We start from the raw sequence: 17,258 nt of genomic DNA, 5'->3' as shown, positions 1-17,258 counted from the left end.
GCATACTGACGGCTAAGTTTATCTTTAAAGAGAAGAGTCCTAATGTTTTTAGGACATACATATATAAGAGATGTGAGGACCATCCAATGGTTAGAAGATAATTTATATTTGACCTAATGTTTTTAGGGCATACATATATAAAAGAAGGCCATCCAACGGTCAATATATCCCTTGGGGGTACTAGATTTCATGTATGTGTCTTTGCTTATATGTAACAATGAGCTTACCCTAAACATTAACATTTTTACAACATATGATACCTACAAAAGCATCTTTAAGACACAAATGAGATTTTGGTGTTTTAACCGGCATATACATATCAAACCATCTTTAAGATACTTGTGGTTTGATATAAATTTCAAACCACAAGAAGACTAGTTAAACCAAGTACATATACATCTCAACGACAAACTAAGCATGTCAATTGTCTGTAATTAAAGAAGTTGATTCACTTGAAGGCTCGATGCACCGGAGGTACAGCTTCTTCTGAACAGGTCAAAGGCTTTCTACGAGGATTGTGATGCATTCAGGTAAGAAATATTCTGGGACCAAGGAAATTCCATTGACTTCAAACTGCTTGAACGTTCTCTCTTTGCTTCATTCTCTGGTCTATTCCAGCAACAGAATGAAAATAAAAATTTGGTGAATCCAAAGTGAAATTACACTTGTGTATTTGCACATTTTATGGTTGGGGTCTTATACTTATACTTCAGCCCTTTGCATTCGCATGCTGAATTTATCACCTACGCAGTACCCTTTTCTTTTCTTTTTTGTAAATTCTCATTCCAATCAACTAGTTGTCCTTATTTTAGCTTAGTATGAACTAAGTTTCAAACATACGTTTGAGATATTTTTCTGTTCAGGTTGCAGCCAACTTGTAACCTACTGAGATACTATTCCCAATTGCATATAAGTGAATTTCTCTTGCATTTTTTTTTTTTTTTTGATAAAGGCAAAGAGAAATAAATAAGAAAGAGTGCGGAGATAGCACCTTCAAAAGATACAAGAAGAGATTAGCAAAGCGCCTAGAGAGCTTACAAAAAGCTACTCTCTAAACAAGCTTGCCCAATCAAAAACGAAGTCGTAAAATTTTACATTTCTAAAAGATTCAACATTAATGGACCAACTAAGAAGCAACACTTTGATGTCTACAACAAAAGACTTTAAATGCTTTTTCACTTGTTTCTTAGTAATCAAAATGTCATTCCTTTCCAGCCACACAAATTCCGATCAACTAGTTTTCCTTATTTTGGGTTAATATATGAGCTAAGTTACAAACATACGTTTGAGCTAGTTTTCTGTTCAGGTTTCAGCCAACTTGTAACCTACTGAGCTACTCTTCCCAATTGTTTACTATCTTCCCTGGCAAATGATTCAACCCTCCTGGTTGAGTTAGATGGATATCGCCCTGTCCTTCGAAGAGGTTTCCCTCTTCGTCAGAGCTGGAGTTATTTGTTAACCCCTCCCGATATTGATTATCGGGCTGTCCCTCTCCTGGGAGTACACCGTTGTGAATCGTTTCGCCTAGATCAATTTCGTCTATTCCTTCTTGTTGCGTTCCACCAGTTTGGCTCGCACGAGTTGATCATCTCGTCATCATCGCCTTACCTACGATATACAGAATAATATTTAATTTGTCTTTCCTTCTAGAAAAGTGGGACCCTAAATTTGCAGGTCATGTGCAATTAGTAAGTCATAGCTCAGACTGGACAGTTTAGTACAGGATGGCTTTGCAATAAATTTTGGAGACATGTGGGATGTCAAAACATTCCCTACTTGTATAAAGTTTTAGTGATGGGAAAAAGGTTTTTTGTTTGTCTCTTTTTTCAAGAAAAATACCTCCTTCCACACGTCATACCTTTACTGGAAAAGAATCAAGTTATAACGATTGAGCATATTTTTCCATTTTAGGAAATATTTCTCATCATCTTTAAACGTTTGATCTTGAACAAACTTTGAGTTTGATAAATGATCATGTACTCATTAACCCTTCCCCTTGACTTAGAGTTAGATTTCTAAGAAGGACATTATGGATTATCTTGAGTTTCTAAAAAGCTGAAGAACATAAAGATGATTATCTTTGAGTTTGATAAATGATCATCTTTTCAACTTTCATAAGATGATATTTTGTCTTATGAAGTCTACTGAACAAACTTTCTTCTCAGATCTTTCATGGAGGAGATCGTTTGAGTGTCGAAGTGCTTAAAACTCCATTTTCACTCCGCTCTACAACTCTCCTGAGCATCTTGAGGAAGATATAAGAAATCTTAAAAGAACGAAAATCTTAAAGAAAATCAGCAAAAAGATGTAGATCTGTTGTAACTGTGGGTCTTCAGGACTTAACAGTTTGTGTGGATCGTCATGAATCTGAGCTCTACTCATAAATTTTAACAGAATTCTACATATTGATATGAAATCCACTTCTCTCAAGGAGATTATGAAAACGATAGAGAGTTGTTACTAGGGAGGTAGAATAGATCATCATACCACCCTGTTTCTAGCGCCAAAATGTAGTTGCATCTTTTCTGATGACTACATCCAAGTGAATCTAAAGGCTATAAACTACTAACATTCAAGATTCAAAGATAGACAAAGATAAACAAGATATAAAGAACATGGAAAGTAAATATTGAGACAAGCATATAACGTGGTTCGGCCATGAAGACCTACGTCCAGGGGAAAGAAGATGTTTTCTTTATTGATTGTCAGGTCTTACCCTTGAAAGAGCTACAAATATCACTTATATTTCTTACTCTCTCTCTCTTTATCTAGATCTCTCTCAGGAATTCTCTGTAGAAAGACCATCTAACATTACATAACTTGTCAATTTCCTTCTACATGGACTGGTATTTATAGACAAATTAGACTAGTGAAGGCCTGGTATCGCCGAGCTGGTGGAGCTATTGTGCATCTTTTCATTACTTCGGACGAATTCTATACTATCCCTCGTGATGGCCTTCCCGGTTCTCCTTCCGAGTCATCTCGTTTCGTATGTCATCGTGTTGCTCTTCCTTGGGGAACCTCGTGCTGCATCACCTTTGGATATAGTATAAATCGCCCGAGTCTTTTGGTACGATGCAGATTCATCCACGCCTCTTCCGATCCTTCATTAAATGTGTTCCATCTTTTATAGAGTCGATTAGACCACTCCTTACACGCGTCATTCATGTAACGTTATAGCAGGTGTCTCGAGTCAGACAAAATCACCTTTATAGAGTATGATTCGATGCTTCCATCTGATCATCTTATCATGATGCCATCCCTTGAGATGTTAACACGTGGTCATCGGGTAATTTACCCTCGCACATGTAATGACCTAATATGCTTCATAATAATATATAGATATTAATCAAATAACCAAATGAACACTTTGTCTCCTTCTTTCACTCCCCAAACCCTAAAAGAACTCATTATCGGCGTCAAGCTACTACAATTCTAATTGGGCCAGATTTGAGCATCTTTTTTTCTTCTTCAATATTCCTTGTTAACAGATAGTTTTAGTATAGTTATGTTTAAACTTGTTGCTCCGATCTCTGCTACTTTTGGAAGATATTTTTTTTATGGTTTCTCTTGTGGTATTTTTCCGTATTTGCTTGTGTCTTCTCCCATACGTAAAGATTCTCTTTGATCTCTTATGGTGTTTCTCCATGGTTCTAATGGTGATTTTGCGTGTAACCTCTTTGAGTGTGGTGATTCAGATTACACGATTTTGAGTATATATATTATTCTTGGATTATAACCCTTCGTTGACCTTTAGGTCACTAGATGCTTTTGTCAGTATTTTGTTACTTTTCTTTACAGACAAATATTGAAGTAAACCTTGATTTTGAATTTTGATATTGATTTAATTTAAGTCCATATAGTCAAGATTGCTAAGCGGGAAAATTGGTACTTGCTTGAGATGTACCAATTCGTATAAAATTAAATAATCGTGATCGCTGGATTTTTGGATTGGTTTCTATTTTGATATGATTTTTTATCATGGATGAAATTGAAAATATGCATAAAACCTGTAAACTAGTAGGTGGTGGGAGGGGAGGAGCCAGCCATTGCAAGGAGGTGCACTTGCACTCCCTGCCCAGTTGGCTCCAAAGCCCATTTTAGACCATATAAGAAATTCTGATTTACAAACAAGCATGTGTTTTGCATTTCTGCACCCCCTAAAAATTTGGTTGCACCATAGTAAATTTTTAACCCCCTTCCAATTATTCTTGGCTCCGCCCCTGGGTGGTGGGAAGGGACGAACCTGTTGCGCTGCACGGGATCTGTTGAATATAAGGCATTTTTTAGAGAAACCACAGGTTCACACGCTTATCCTTGTTGTGTGATGCCTACATCATATAATTAATTATTTTTTTTAATAGGGAAGATAGATTGCATTAAGAATTAAGTTTCTCTGTAATAAGAGAATTTAGCCACTCAGGGACTTCATTAATCCAAACAGAACTAGATGCCATTGAAACTGCATCTTTTGCTAGCAAATCTGTCGCACATTTTATTTTTCTGGGTACATAAATAATCACCCAATTATTAAAAAAAATAATAACTCACTACAATCCCTAGTGATTGCATTATTTGTCCATTTAACAGCTCCAATGTTTCCATTCAGTGCATCGATAACATTGGGTGCAGTCTCCTTCCAGATGAAAATTTGTGATTCCACTTCGTATTGCTACTTGAACTGCCTCCAATAATGCCAATGCTTCTGCTTGCTCTGCATCCTCTGCTACTGTTGGGATACACTAGGCCCCTTTGAAGAAACTTGCATCATTTATCATAATTAGTCCAGGTCCCGTACATTTGTTTTATTTGTTAAAAGAAGCATCAAAATTAATTTTATGATATCCCACAGTTAGAACTGTCCATTGCACATTAAGCCTATTCCTTATTGCTTGCCTCTGTTTAGCAGCCAATTTAGCCACATTTTCATTCCATTCCAAGATGGATTTCTTGATCTGTTGTACTGTAACATTTACCTGCACCTAATAATTATCAAAAGCAACTGCACATCTCATTTTCCAAACATGCCACAAAACATGAGTAATACAGACTAACTTGGTATATATGACACAAAGTTGTATTAGTACCACTACCACTACTGAACCAACTACTTATCCAGTCCGACATGTTTTGGCCTCAAGTTATGTTCCTATTTGTTACTTCCATAGCATCCCAAACCTCCTTGGTCACATGGCATTCCAAAAATAAGTGATCCAGAGTTTCAGTTTCCCTGTTGCATAAAGGGCATTTAGGATCAATATTATGCATATATCTTGCTAGTCTTTCCCTAACTAGTAGGCAGCTATGAACACAGTTCCAAAGAAAATACAAAATTCTTTGGGGATATTCAATTCCCAGAACAACTTCCATGGAAAACTAATAGGACCATCAGTTGGGGAATGTGTCATGCAGTTCATCGTTATTACGAGATCGGTGTATTTTTATATACCTTGTAAGAGCAATTCTTATGGGATGAACAAACTTAGAGTTTGTTCATTTTGATCCCACTATGGGATGAACAAACCAAGAAAATGGATGTTCAAATGAACAGATCTGTTCATTTGAACATCGAGTCACACCATCAGACGCGCGTCTGTTGCAAGGACGCGCGACATCCCTACTAACGCGCGAGCCAAGAAGAAACGCGGGCGTCACCAGCACAATCTCTGGCGTCACTAGCACAGTCTCTGGCGTCACTAGTATGAACGCCCAGTGCAAATTCAGTTTTTTTACTAATATTTTTCTCACTTTATCCTATTTTATCTCACCAAAATATTATATTTATATTTCAACTTTATCCTACAAAGTATTTTATATTAAAAAGAAATACTAGTGGGGCTTAAAAAACCAAATCTGTTCATTTTGCCCTGCTTTACCATAGTGGAGAAACCCCTTTGACCATCCACGTGGCTGAACAAAATTTTGAGTTTGAACATTATCATAGGAACTGCTGGAAAGTCCCTATTACCAAATTCGCACAGGGCCTTGTGAGAATCCGGGTTGGCTCTGGCATAGGTCTTTTGGACTGTGTCATGCAGGACAAACCGCATGAGCATGACACATCCCCGATAAAACTAGCATTTTTGTTAAAATGTTTCGGGTGTGTGAAACACACAATCGAAACTGTCTAAAACAAATAAGCGGTCAGAATTTAGGTCAGCCATATAATCGACGAACACAGCTAACCCTAATGTGAAGGGCAGATATCTAAGCCTTATAAATAGGAAAGTTTCATTTTCCTCCGTCGCCTCCATTGTCCATAGTGAAAGAGAATACTGAATCCGATACCATAAACGGATCTATCATCTATGATTATCTTCTCATACTCGATTTTAATATCTTGATCAGCACAATGATTTCTCCTCTTAAAAAAGTAAAATCAATTTTCAGACTAGTCTTTCTTGGTGGTCTTTCATCGTTGTTTGCCGTGGATCACCCAGCATTAGGGCTGCGGATTTCGAAATCTGTCTGGTAATATTATGATTTCTCGATTCATTATGTTCTTCTTGTTTTTTCAAATAATTTGTCTATTTAATAATACAATAATGTTATGATACAATGTTATTTTATTTTTGTTAGATTTATTTTATTATCATGAGATTTATTCATTTAAACTTAGCATAAGTAACCAGTATGATATTTTGGATATAAAACATATCTTTTGTGTTGATTCATGTTATGGAGGCGATACGCCAATACATCTGATCTTATTCGTCATCCTGGATGTTTTTCCACGCCAAAGGTTGAAAACTTCATGTGCAATTTTTAAACAGAACTCAATTTTGAATCATTGATGTCTCTTATCCTGCAGAGGTAAAGCTGAAATAAGCAATAGAGGTTTGGCAATAACTTTTGTGTATGGAGTTTAGAAGTTGGTCTCCAGAGATACAAGTATGGTTTTCTGTTCGAGGCATCGTCGGATCAACTGCCGGAGGCAAAGATAATAGTACTTGTTATAGCTGAAGTAAAAAAAGATGAAGCTATTTGAGGCCAAGTGTGTTTTTATTTTGGGGCAAAGTGTTTCTAATAGTTTCTTAGCACTGCAATGGCTAATGATTTTCTTCATATTCAAAATTAGTGTCAATTTTTATATTTCCCCTTGAACCTGCCTTAAAATTTCTATCCAAGCCTGTTGTTTGTGGAATAGGTTTTCCCTTGGAGGATGCCAGTAGTCTTAAAAACACACTCCACTGGTTTTGGGATCCTAAAACTTAGTAGTCTTATTGACAATAACCAAAGTGGTGAGAAAATTTAGCAGGAAGCACCTTGTATCACGGTGATTCTAAGTATGTGCAAAGTACTAATTCAGAGCCATAACTACCACGGTACATGTAAGATTGTTTTTCCTGGACTTTGTTACGGTGCAGTCCTATTGCAGAAGCAGTTAATTTTGTGATTGTGAGAAAGGTTGCATGCCTGAATTCTCCTTGTTCTCAATGTTGGGTGAAGGTCTTTGCACTTACCCATGGAATATGAACTGATTAAGTCTTATAATGAATAACGCAAAATTCTCAGCTAGCGGAAATATAAAAATATTTGAGAGAACGTAATGATTTTCTTGAATGTGTGATTATTTATGTCTCTGATTTTCTTTATACTAACACAGTAACACTTCTGTTCTGTTCACCCCAAAATATAAATGAAAAGTAGAGTGCAAATTATAGTGAGGGTATGATTTTGAAGTACAGCTAGTACTTGGATCAATAAGAGAAAACGTTGAAGAAGAAGGGAACTAGTACTGAGAAATTGACATTTGATTTCTTGTGTGCATCCGTTTAGAGTGCACTGCACCCAATTGAATGGGGTTGTTGCACATTCCTAGATTAATTGTCAGTTGTGTTGTATGATTTGTATTGGTTAAGTTGTGGCCTCAACTTCTCCATGCATTATACATACTATCCTCGCATCTAATAGTTTCTTTATTTACTAGCCCAATCTCCCATCTGGTTGCAGTTGGCTTTACCCCACAAGTCATGGTCCAACTTAATATAAACATTTAAAAATGTGATAATCGAAAAAATGGAACCATAAGCTAATGAAAATCTGATGAGGCCTTATTTGGCTAGTGAAAATTAAAAGAATGTTCTCAAAAAACACTTATTTGACGCCTAGCACTCTCTTACAACGAGCAAAGCGAAATTTAACAAGTAGCCACAGAGGCAGAGAGGTAGGGACTTCGTGGATAGATGTTTAACTGGTCGTATATAATTAACTCCTCAAAAGAATGTTTCAAAGCTGAGGAAATTGCGTGCCAACCAGCCTGTCCAGGGTGATAATGATCCCAAAATATGTTGTCATTTGGGTGCTCGCATAATGTATATTGTTTCACCCCATTGTCATCAACAATCCTACTCGTGTCTATGGCGCTTGTAGCTATACAACATAGTTTCAGCAATGGGTTCCCAAACTCAGGGCTTCCTGTTTTAGTAGAACCATCTTCTCCTTGGTTATTGATCACAGCGTGAGTTTAATTCCCCTTATCCGTTAAATTCTTGCATACATAGCCCATGGATTCGTGTTATTGGAAGTAATAGTCTCACGAGTCTGGATCATAACCACACTGAGGTCCGAAAGTTGCTGCTGGTCAGCTGGGGTTCAAAAGTTGCTCAGAGTTCCATATCAATCTGTAAACATACTCAATCATTTGTTCTCACGGTCACTGTTGCTGACATCTGAAAGTTGCTTTGGTGTAAGGTCGTCCCTTGAGGTTCTTCAATTCAAGATATTCCATGTAATGTAAGACTTGTTTTGTCAAGAAGAAAATACTAATCAAACACCACACCCTTCAGCTAATCAGTGCATAATAACACAAAGAAACGAGCAGCATCTTTCCCCTCTAATCCACTACGCTCTAATTCACAAATACAAGGATGCTAAAGAAAGAACTGAGAGACATTGTTTCTTAATTTAAAGGAATAAAGGAAGAAAATCTTGATCACAATACCATATAATAGACTAAATAATTTAAAACCTTCCCGAAATTATGCAATTCAGAACCCAAACTAAATAACCAAAACCAATGTAAAAGATAATTTTTTCTTGCCAAACATATATCAAATAACAAACTAATCTTAAGCACAAGATCTACAAATTATAGGCCAGATCAACATCAATCCATTAATAAAGCGCATATGTACCACCAAAGTTTAACGAAACTCTAAAATCAAACTATATTGGATAAAAAGAACAAGTAATTATACACTAAAAACCCTTTCATTCAAGATGCGAGGATAGTCTATCACCCCAAGACTTACCTGCATCATCGTAAACTACCAAGAGATAACATTATTCTTGAAGAATTCATGATTCAGAAACAATTTTTGTAGAGAAAATTTTCAGATCTGAATCTGAGCAAGGAAGAAGAAAATGAGCAAAGATGAAAGTTGTAAGCTTACTGGCGGCTGAGTTTATCTTTAAAGAGATCTTATACTGTGTTTTTAGGGCCAGAGGGACATCCAACGGTTGACGATAACTTAGATTTAACCAACATATCCAAGGGCTTTATATGGCTGTTCAAGACTAGGTTTAAGAAATTACGACTCAGACAGTCAGCCGCACTTCAAGACGGCTGAGTTTACCATTGATGTGGCTGATCCCGACAAATCCCATCCCCTTCTCTGTAAATGTACAAGAACCTAAACTGGATCAAAATCTCCCAGTGAGATAAAATTTTCCATGGAATCAACAAAGTCTTCAAAAGAGCCATAATAACGTGTATAGAGTAGCATTCATACCATATATTTTTCATTTCATACTGCTTGTGCAGTTCTGAAAGCGTCCATTGCTCCCCATAATTCAGCCATGACCGAGTTATTTTTAGAGGGATTGATGAAGAAAGAAGGTGATTCTCATTGCGGGCCGCGGGTTATAACCCATTCAAACAAAAGTGATACAAAAACCTCAAATATCATAAACTGTCTAAACTACCCTCCCTAATTCAACCCAAAAGAAATTGAGAAAAAAACGACCCACTAATTTATTACTTTACAACCTGAATAACAGACAAAATTTCTTAAAACCTTCGCTCCTCTATAACTCCTTCAAAAATCAACCCAGAAATCTCAGATCTGCTCATCCCTAAGCCAAAATCGTTCAAAATCAATCTGTATTCATCATCATCTTCTTGATTTTACCTTCTTCAATATTCTATGGGTGCGTACTTCAACCACTGCTACAAAATCTGACCTAATTTTTCAACCCCAAATGGCGAAGAAACAAAATCAACGGGCGAAAAAGAAAGATGAAAAGCTATAGAAAATAGCGAAACCATCTCCTAAAGGTAAGAAATCGAATTTGCTTTCAAGTTAATTTCGAGTTTGAATTCAAAAGATTATTAGGTTTCATTTGATTTCTGGGTTGGTTTTCTGTTTACTTTTAGGTTTCATTTCTTAGGTTAGGTTCTATTTTCATTTGGTTACATCGTTTCTTTGGTTTAGGTTTAGGTTTCAGTTTGTTTGATGTAACCAAATGAAAACAGATTTCAATTGTTTGTATATTTGATGCAACCAGATTTTTTTTTTCTATTTGATGAAACCATATTTCATTTGTTGTTTATTTGATGAAACCAAAGTATAATCTGTTTTTTTTATGAAACCATTCTGGGTTTCATCATTTTACAACCAATTAGTAAATTGGTTCCACCAATTGTTAATCTGTTACATCATAATAATATGGTCTTTTTGATGAAACCATTTTTGGTTTCATCACTTTTCATTTGTTAGGTTTAGGTTTGCAAGAATGATGTAACAGATTTGCGATGAAACCAGATTTCATTTTCTGTTTCTTGATGAAACCCAAAATTGGTTTCATCATTTTTAGTTATTAGTTTACTTCTAGAGTTGTTATTGGCTGTTGATTTGAATTCAAACTGTATAGATTGGCGCTAAGTTACGTAATCTTATGGTTTCATACAAGGTTCAATTATGCTTATGGTTTCATCACTTTGTTCGTGCTTATGGTTTCATCATTACAAGTGTATGTCTTATGGTTTCATCATTATTATTTATTATTCTCTTATGGTTTAATTTTGGTTTCACAATAGGTAAAAAAAGAGATACGGAACCATACAGGTGCTCATTGCATCATTTGTGCGATCTAGAAGTGAAAATTAAGGCGTTGATAAAAAAAAAAGCAACTGCATTTGAAAGCTCTTAAATCATGTCCTTTCTGACGTTTCTTTGAGCCGTTCTATGATGGCGTAATGAACAATCATTCCATGAAGTTTTTATAATGGATTGCACTTACAAGAAAAACAAATACGAGATGCCATTGTTGAACATTGTTGGTTGTACGTCGACGAAGTCACCGTTTACCTTTGCTTTTTGTTTTCTAAAGGACGAGCAAGAACCAAGTTACACTTGGGCGCTACAACAAGTGAAGGCGATATACCGAGATGATGAGATCCCCGGGGTTATCGTGACGGACAATGACGTAGCATTGATGAACGCAATAGAGAAAGTCTTCCCATTAGCACATAATATGATTTGTACATTTCATATATGGTGCAATGTGATGAATAGGTGCAAGCCTCAACTTTGTCCACCTAAGAGGAAAGGATTGGAGGAGATTAGTAAGCTACCGGAAGATGAACAAGCGGATGCAAAAGAGGAATTTGATAAACAATACGCCATAAATCACGCTAAATGGGTTGCCTTCTCCGGGGAATGGGAGGCATTGACTTGGTTTCTCACCGAAGAAGAGTATTATCTAAATCTTTCCGAATTTAGAGAACATTGGTCTAGCCCCGAATATCCGGAGGATATAATAACATATGTGGTGGAGCAATGGTTGGAACCGCACAAAGAGCGCTTCGTTTATGCTTTTACCAACAACTATAAACACTTTTGGAATCAAGCGACAAGTTTGGTAGAATCGACTCACCACCGGTTGAAGAAAAATCTCTTTGGATGTTTCGACAATTTTGTGGTTGTGTTTAACGCAATGGAGAGTTACTTCAAACGCGATATTGAGAGAATTAAAGAGAAGTTCCAAAAAATCCGCATCATGAAGTACACAAAGATTGTAGTCAAAGATGGCAACATCAAGAAAATGGAGGACCTTCGGTTTTTTAAGGGACTCCACTATAATGTTTCACATGCTTGCATCAAGAGGTTAATGGTTGAGGTGAATTTGATTGACATATGGGGAACCAAGCCGGACAAGGTGTGTGTTTGCAACATGATGAAGTCTATGGGACTCCCTTGTCGCCACATGATAGCTAAGTATGAACATGGCATAATCCCTTTAAACGATATTGATCCACAATGGCAACAATTTAGTTTTGTCCCTCCTCCAAAGGGCGATCTCGGTGAAGAGTTTGGTGACAATGAAATGAGAAGAGCGGTTATCGAAATGTACCGGAACATGAACAAACTCGAAAGGCAAATCTTTTGGGATGACATGCGGCCAATCGTTTTTCCGCATACTTCGGAGAATGTGCAAGAACCGGATAAAGGCAAGGGAAAAGGTAGGCCAAAAACCAAAGAAACAAAAAAACAAGTTAGAGAATATGCAAAGGTGTTGGCTAAAAGGAAAAGTGAAATTACTCCTTTTACTAGAGATCCTTCGGGGCATGAGTATACCGCGGCGAAGTACCAAGAATATTCTAAGAAAAGGGGAAGGAAAATTATTGAAAAAGGCGAGTCAAGTGAAAGGGATATGAAGAAAAAAAGAACGAAGTTACATTCTCAACCTACTCCGTCAAAACCGATACAACCAAGTCAACGAGACGTGAATCTAAAGGCTCTAATTGATACACCACCTCTTGATGATAAAAGGTACTTGGAAGAGCTACCTCCTTACATTAGAGATTATGTCATATCCACCCATGACGTCCCTTCGTATGGTAATTGTGGTTTCCATGTAGTCGTACAACAAATAGGGCCTTTCACTCAAGGTGCCAAGCTATATGATGATAATCAAATCACTTATGTCCGTCAAAGGATGTTGATGAAGCTAAAGGAGAAACCAGAATTTTACAAGACAATGTTGTCCGATGGTGATGCTAGTCTCAATATTCAATTTGTTAGGTTTTAAATGCGTCTCCACGGGGCCCATCCAATCACAAGTGATCATTGGATGGCCATGCCGATATGAGGGAACTTAATCGCCGACGCATTCAATTGCGTGGTTCACTATTTCTCAAAAGGTGCTAGTTTCACATACACTCCCAAAACAACCATATGTGTCGAGAAACTTAGACGTATGAGAGTGGTGATTGCGCTTGTTAACCAAAACCATTTTATAGGCCTTCGGTTAGAAGATAATTTTTCATTGCCTCCGATATGCGGATGCTCTTATTGCAATGGATTTAACCCCGACACAATGCTGGGTTGGTGCATTATGTATGAACATAACATGGAGATGTGGAAAGCTTTGGAGGAATCGGACAAAATTATACACGAAGGTTCAATTTCCCTTGGGGATGATTAAATGTACCCTTAGCTAGAATATGTATGCTTTGAACATCATCATAAGAATTAAAGATTGTGTTTCTTGGAATTTGGGTGTATTATAGTGTGTTTGCATAATTTGCTTTTATACAAAAAGTCACTCTTGGTTTACAGTGATAGGTTCTGTTACCTATCAAATTTATGGTGGTAACCGAACATATAGTTCGGTGGCATACATATATTTGAGATACTACCGAACTAGCAGGTCGGTTGATCCCGCAGAATAATGAACAAACCGAACTTCTTATGGACAGAGCATTTTCACTAATTCGGGTACTTAAAAGTTCAATAATTAATTAAAATACAACACCAAAATAACAAACAAAAGTTGTGGGCGATACTAAAGCTAAAATTGCATAACATTTAATATCCGAAACGCGTTACGAAAAAGTGCACAAGGATGCGGAAATGATCTTCATATTTGAAATTCTTTGTCTTCAATCTTCGCCATTCATTCTTTGTTGTTAAAAGAATTTCCTCGCCTGTTTCACCCCTAAGTCGATACCGCCTTACAATCCGAAACAAAGCCATAAATTCCACAACTCTCTCTTTAATCTTATCAGATCGAAGTAACAAAGCTATATGATCACGGTTATGAGGGTTTCCTGTGTCGGAGCAAAATTTCTCATGAATTTTCCCAAATAACTTTGACTCATAATACCATTCATTCTTCGTTCTTCACCCCTCTTTGGATAGTATAGTTTGTAGTTTCTGCAAAGAGAGAGATCTTCATCTAGAGTAAATTTAGCACTATTAGCTGCCATTTTTAGAAGATTTTGAGACAAAATGTTAACTATGAGACACATACTTATAACCAAAGAGGTGTATAACAGCAAGAAAAATAGTCGTTACTTGAAATTTGTGTCATTCAAATTTCAAAATACAGAGTTCGGTTACATAGGAAATGCATAAACAAAACCGAACAGGGCAGTCTAAAAGTTCGGTTGTTTCGCAGATTTGGTCAACTAACCGAACTAAGAAACAACAATATTTCAAAAGTTACAGTGTAATGTTCGGTTACCTGGTATTTTTTGCAGGTAACCGAACTTAGAAAAATTTCACTGATTTTTGAGCTCCATAGTTCGGTTACCTGGTATTATTTCGTAGGTAACAGAACAATAGTTTTCGGTTACCTGCGAAATAATACCAGGTAACTGAATATTACACTGTAACTTTGAAATTTGTTGTTAATGAGTTCGGTTAGTTGATTAAATCTGCGGAACAAGCGAACTTGTTGTTTATCACATATGAGTTGTTGTAACTTTGAAATAATTTCTTAAAAATTTGAATTTAACGAAACACATATGAGTCAAATAGACAAATTAATCCCTTAAAACACAAATTAAAAACAAAATTATGAAATTCATTAATAATCCATATAACCAAATGTTGGAAGCAAACATAAGAAAACAAACTACCAAAATCCATAACTAAATTATGAAATTCATTTACCACGACTACTACGAGAAACTTTTCTACTCTTGCGTTTAGGAGCTTTAGGTGGTCCTTCGTCACTAGGACTGTCATATCCACTACTTTGTTGTTGAACCATCCGACTTGAACCTTCCCCTTGTTGGCGAATCCTTTTCAATGGCATGGTCTGGCTTGGATCAACCTGGCTTGTATCGACAAGGTCGGGATTAAAAACATTAGTTATTTGATAGTAGAGGTATGTTTGTTCACGAGTATCCATCGGCTCTCCACTCCGGATTTTTGCCATCAATTTCTACAACAATTTAGCACTTGCCTTCACCTTTTCTCATCAAAAACATAAGTCACTATTATTTTTCAATACTTTATATCATTTTGAAAAACAAAAATAAAAGTAAATATCTTAGCGCCGAATTCCACAAGATCAAGGCATCATCACCACACATAGGGGTAGGCTTCATAATCTTCTGAGCCTCTTTCTCCATTGCCGTCGCTTTTGCTTTATCAGCACGGGCTTGTTGGACACTGTTTATTACACGAGGATGAGAAAAATGTTCATACCATTCCATATATCCATCGTCAGCGGCATTTGGCTCATCAAACGAATCTTGTAACTCTTCGACTGGAACAAGATAATCCACAAAGTTCTTCCAGTGGTCCACTTATGGAGCAGGATCGTATTTGGGGATGAAATTCTTCTCGTTGTTCTTAGTTCCGACTTTCTTTACCTTGAAGTTGAAGTTTTCCACTTGTGGGACACTTTGGACACAAGAAAGTTGTCTAAGTACTCTTCGAGGATTATACATTGTACAACCCCCATGATGAAACAACGGTCCATTATAACCCAGCAACAGGTGAGAAATTAATAACATCAACATCCTCCTCGTCTTCATCTAATGCAATGTTGTAAGGATGGAAAACCACATCTTCCACTGTTAACTTATCCAATGTCTCCCTCAACTCCAACACCTTTTTTTCCTTATTCTTTTCCTGTGAGTTCAAAAATTCATATTTACCAGCTGTAAGCTTCCCAAAAGGCCAAGGAGTGCGAGCATGAGACAATTGCAGTTTAGGGAAGTGGTCGTACACCCAAACTTATGAGAAGAGGCAAAAAATAATACATTCGCAATATGATTATTAACGATACACATTCATTCACTTATATATTCAAACACACAAATGATAATTTAATGGGGTACCTGAACAAGGGTGTATAAGCCTCCAAAATATAGACTCCTAAGCCTCGAACCTTTTCTGAGTTCCACTTGAACGAATGAAAGAACCGCAATGCCCCAAGGGTAGTTGTTCACCTCATCCAAGGGGTCCAATAGCTGGAGGTAATGAGCATTAACCACGTGGCCTGAAGTGTCAGGGAAGAAGATGGTTCCAAGTTGATATAACAAATAAGAAGTCACATGGTGCTTAGTCTTCTCCTCTGTCATCACCAACTTTCCTTGAGCAACCAAATCTCTCGTCCCTGAAAACTCATCAAACAAGGTTTTGAGCTTGATCTTTTTCAACTTCTTCTTGTACGTGCGGTCTTCCTCAAACTCATTATACTCATCACCTTCCTTAGGCTCTTTGTTAGCTCGCCTAAACCCACATTGTGCCTTTTTAAAGATCCATCCTAGACACCTTTCGACTAGTTTTTCAAGAACTTCATAACTCATCTAGGGATCGTATCCATCTCGAACACTTGTTCATGTAATTGGTAGGGCTGTGATTCTAAAAAAATCATCCGGAGTTATTGCCATCTCACCAAAAGGTAGATGAAAGGTGATTTATGATTTTTCGTGGGTTGTAGTAATGAGGTTCAAACTCTCGGACTTGTGAAGATTAAATTTAAAGATTTAATAAAATTATATACAAAATGATTAACAATGGGTGCGAGGGGTAACCAAGACACTAGATTCCACTATTATGCAAAATTGAATGATAAATATTTCAAAACTCTATTCAATTCTTAAGTCCTCTTTTATCTTTAATTCACTATCAATCATACAGATTCTCAAACATTATTTGTAAACCTTAAGCATAGATTATCAAGAGATTAAACCAAGCATAACCTATCAAACTGAATAACAAATAATTAAGACAATCATTCAAACAATTTAAAACTCTGCAAAAGCAGCGATTAGGTGAATTATATAATTAAATGAAATAGTTACCCATTTATGTTGCGTGAATAGCTTCCTCCATTGCCTTGGTTACGAGGGAATTAGCTCATCATAGTATAAATGCTCTCAAAATAATTTATTATGGCTCAAAAATGGTTTACAAATGATGAGAAGAAGAGAAAATGGTGTAAACAACTAATATGCGACCCACCCGAAGCGTCACACAAGAACGATACATATGAAATGTTGTAGTCTTTGG

This window comes from Papaver somniferum, chromosome 9 (assembly GCF_003573695.1).
Source record: "Papaver somniferum cultivar HN1 chromosome 9, ASM357369v1, whole genome shotgun sequence".
Lineage (NCBI taxonomy): Eukaryota > Viridiplantae > Streptophyta > Magnoliopsida > Ranunculales > Papaveraceae > Papaver > Papaver somniferum.
Note: the sequence above shows the minus strand (reverse complement) of the source record.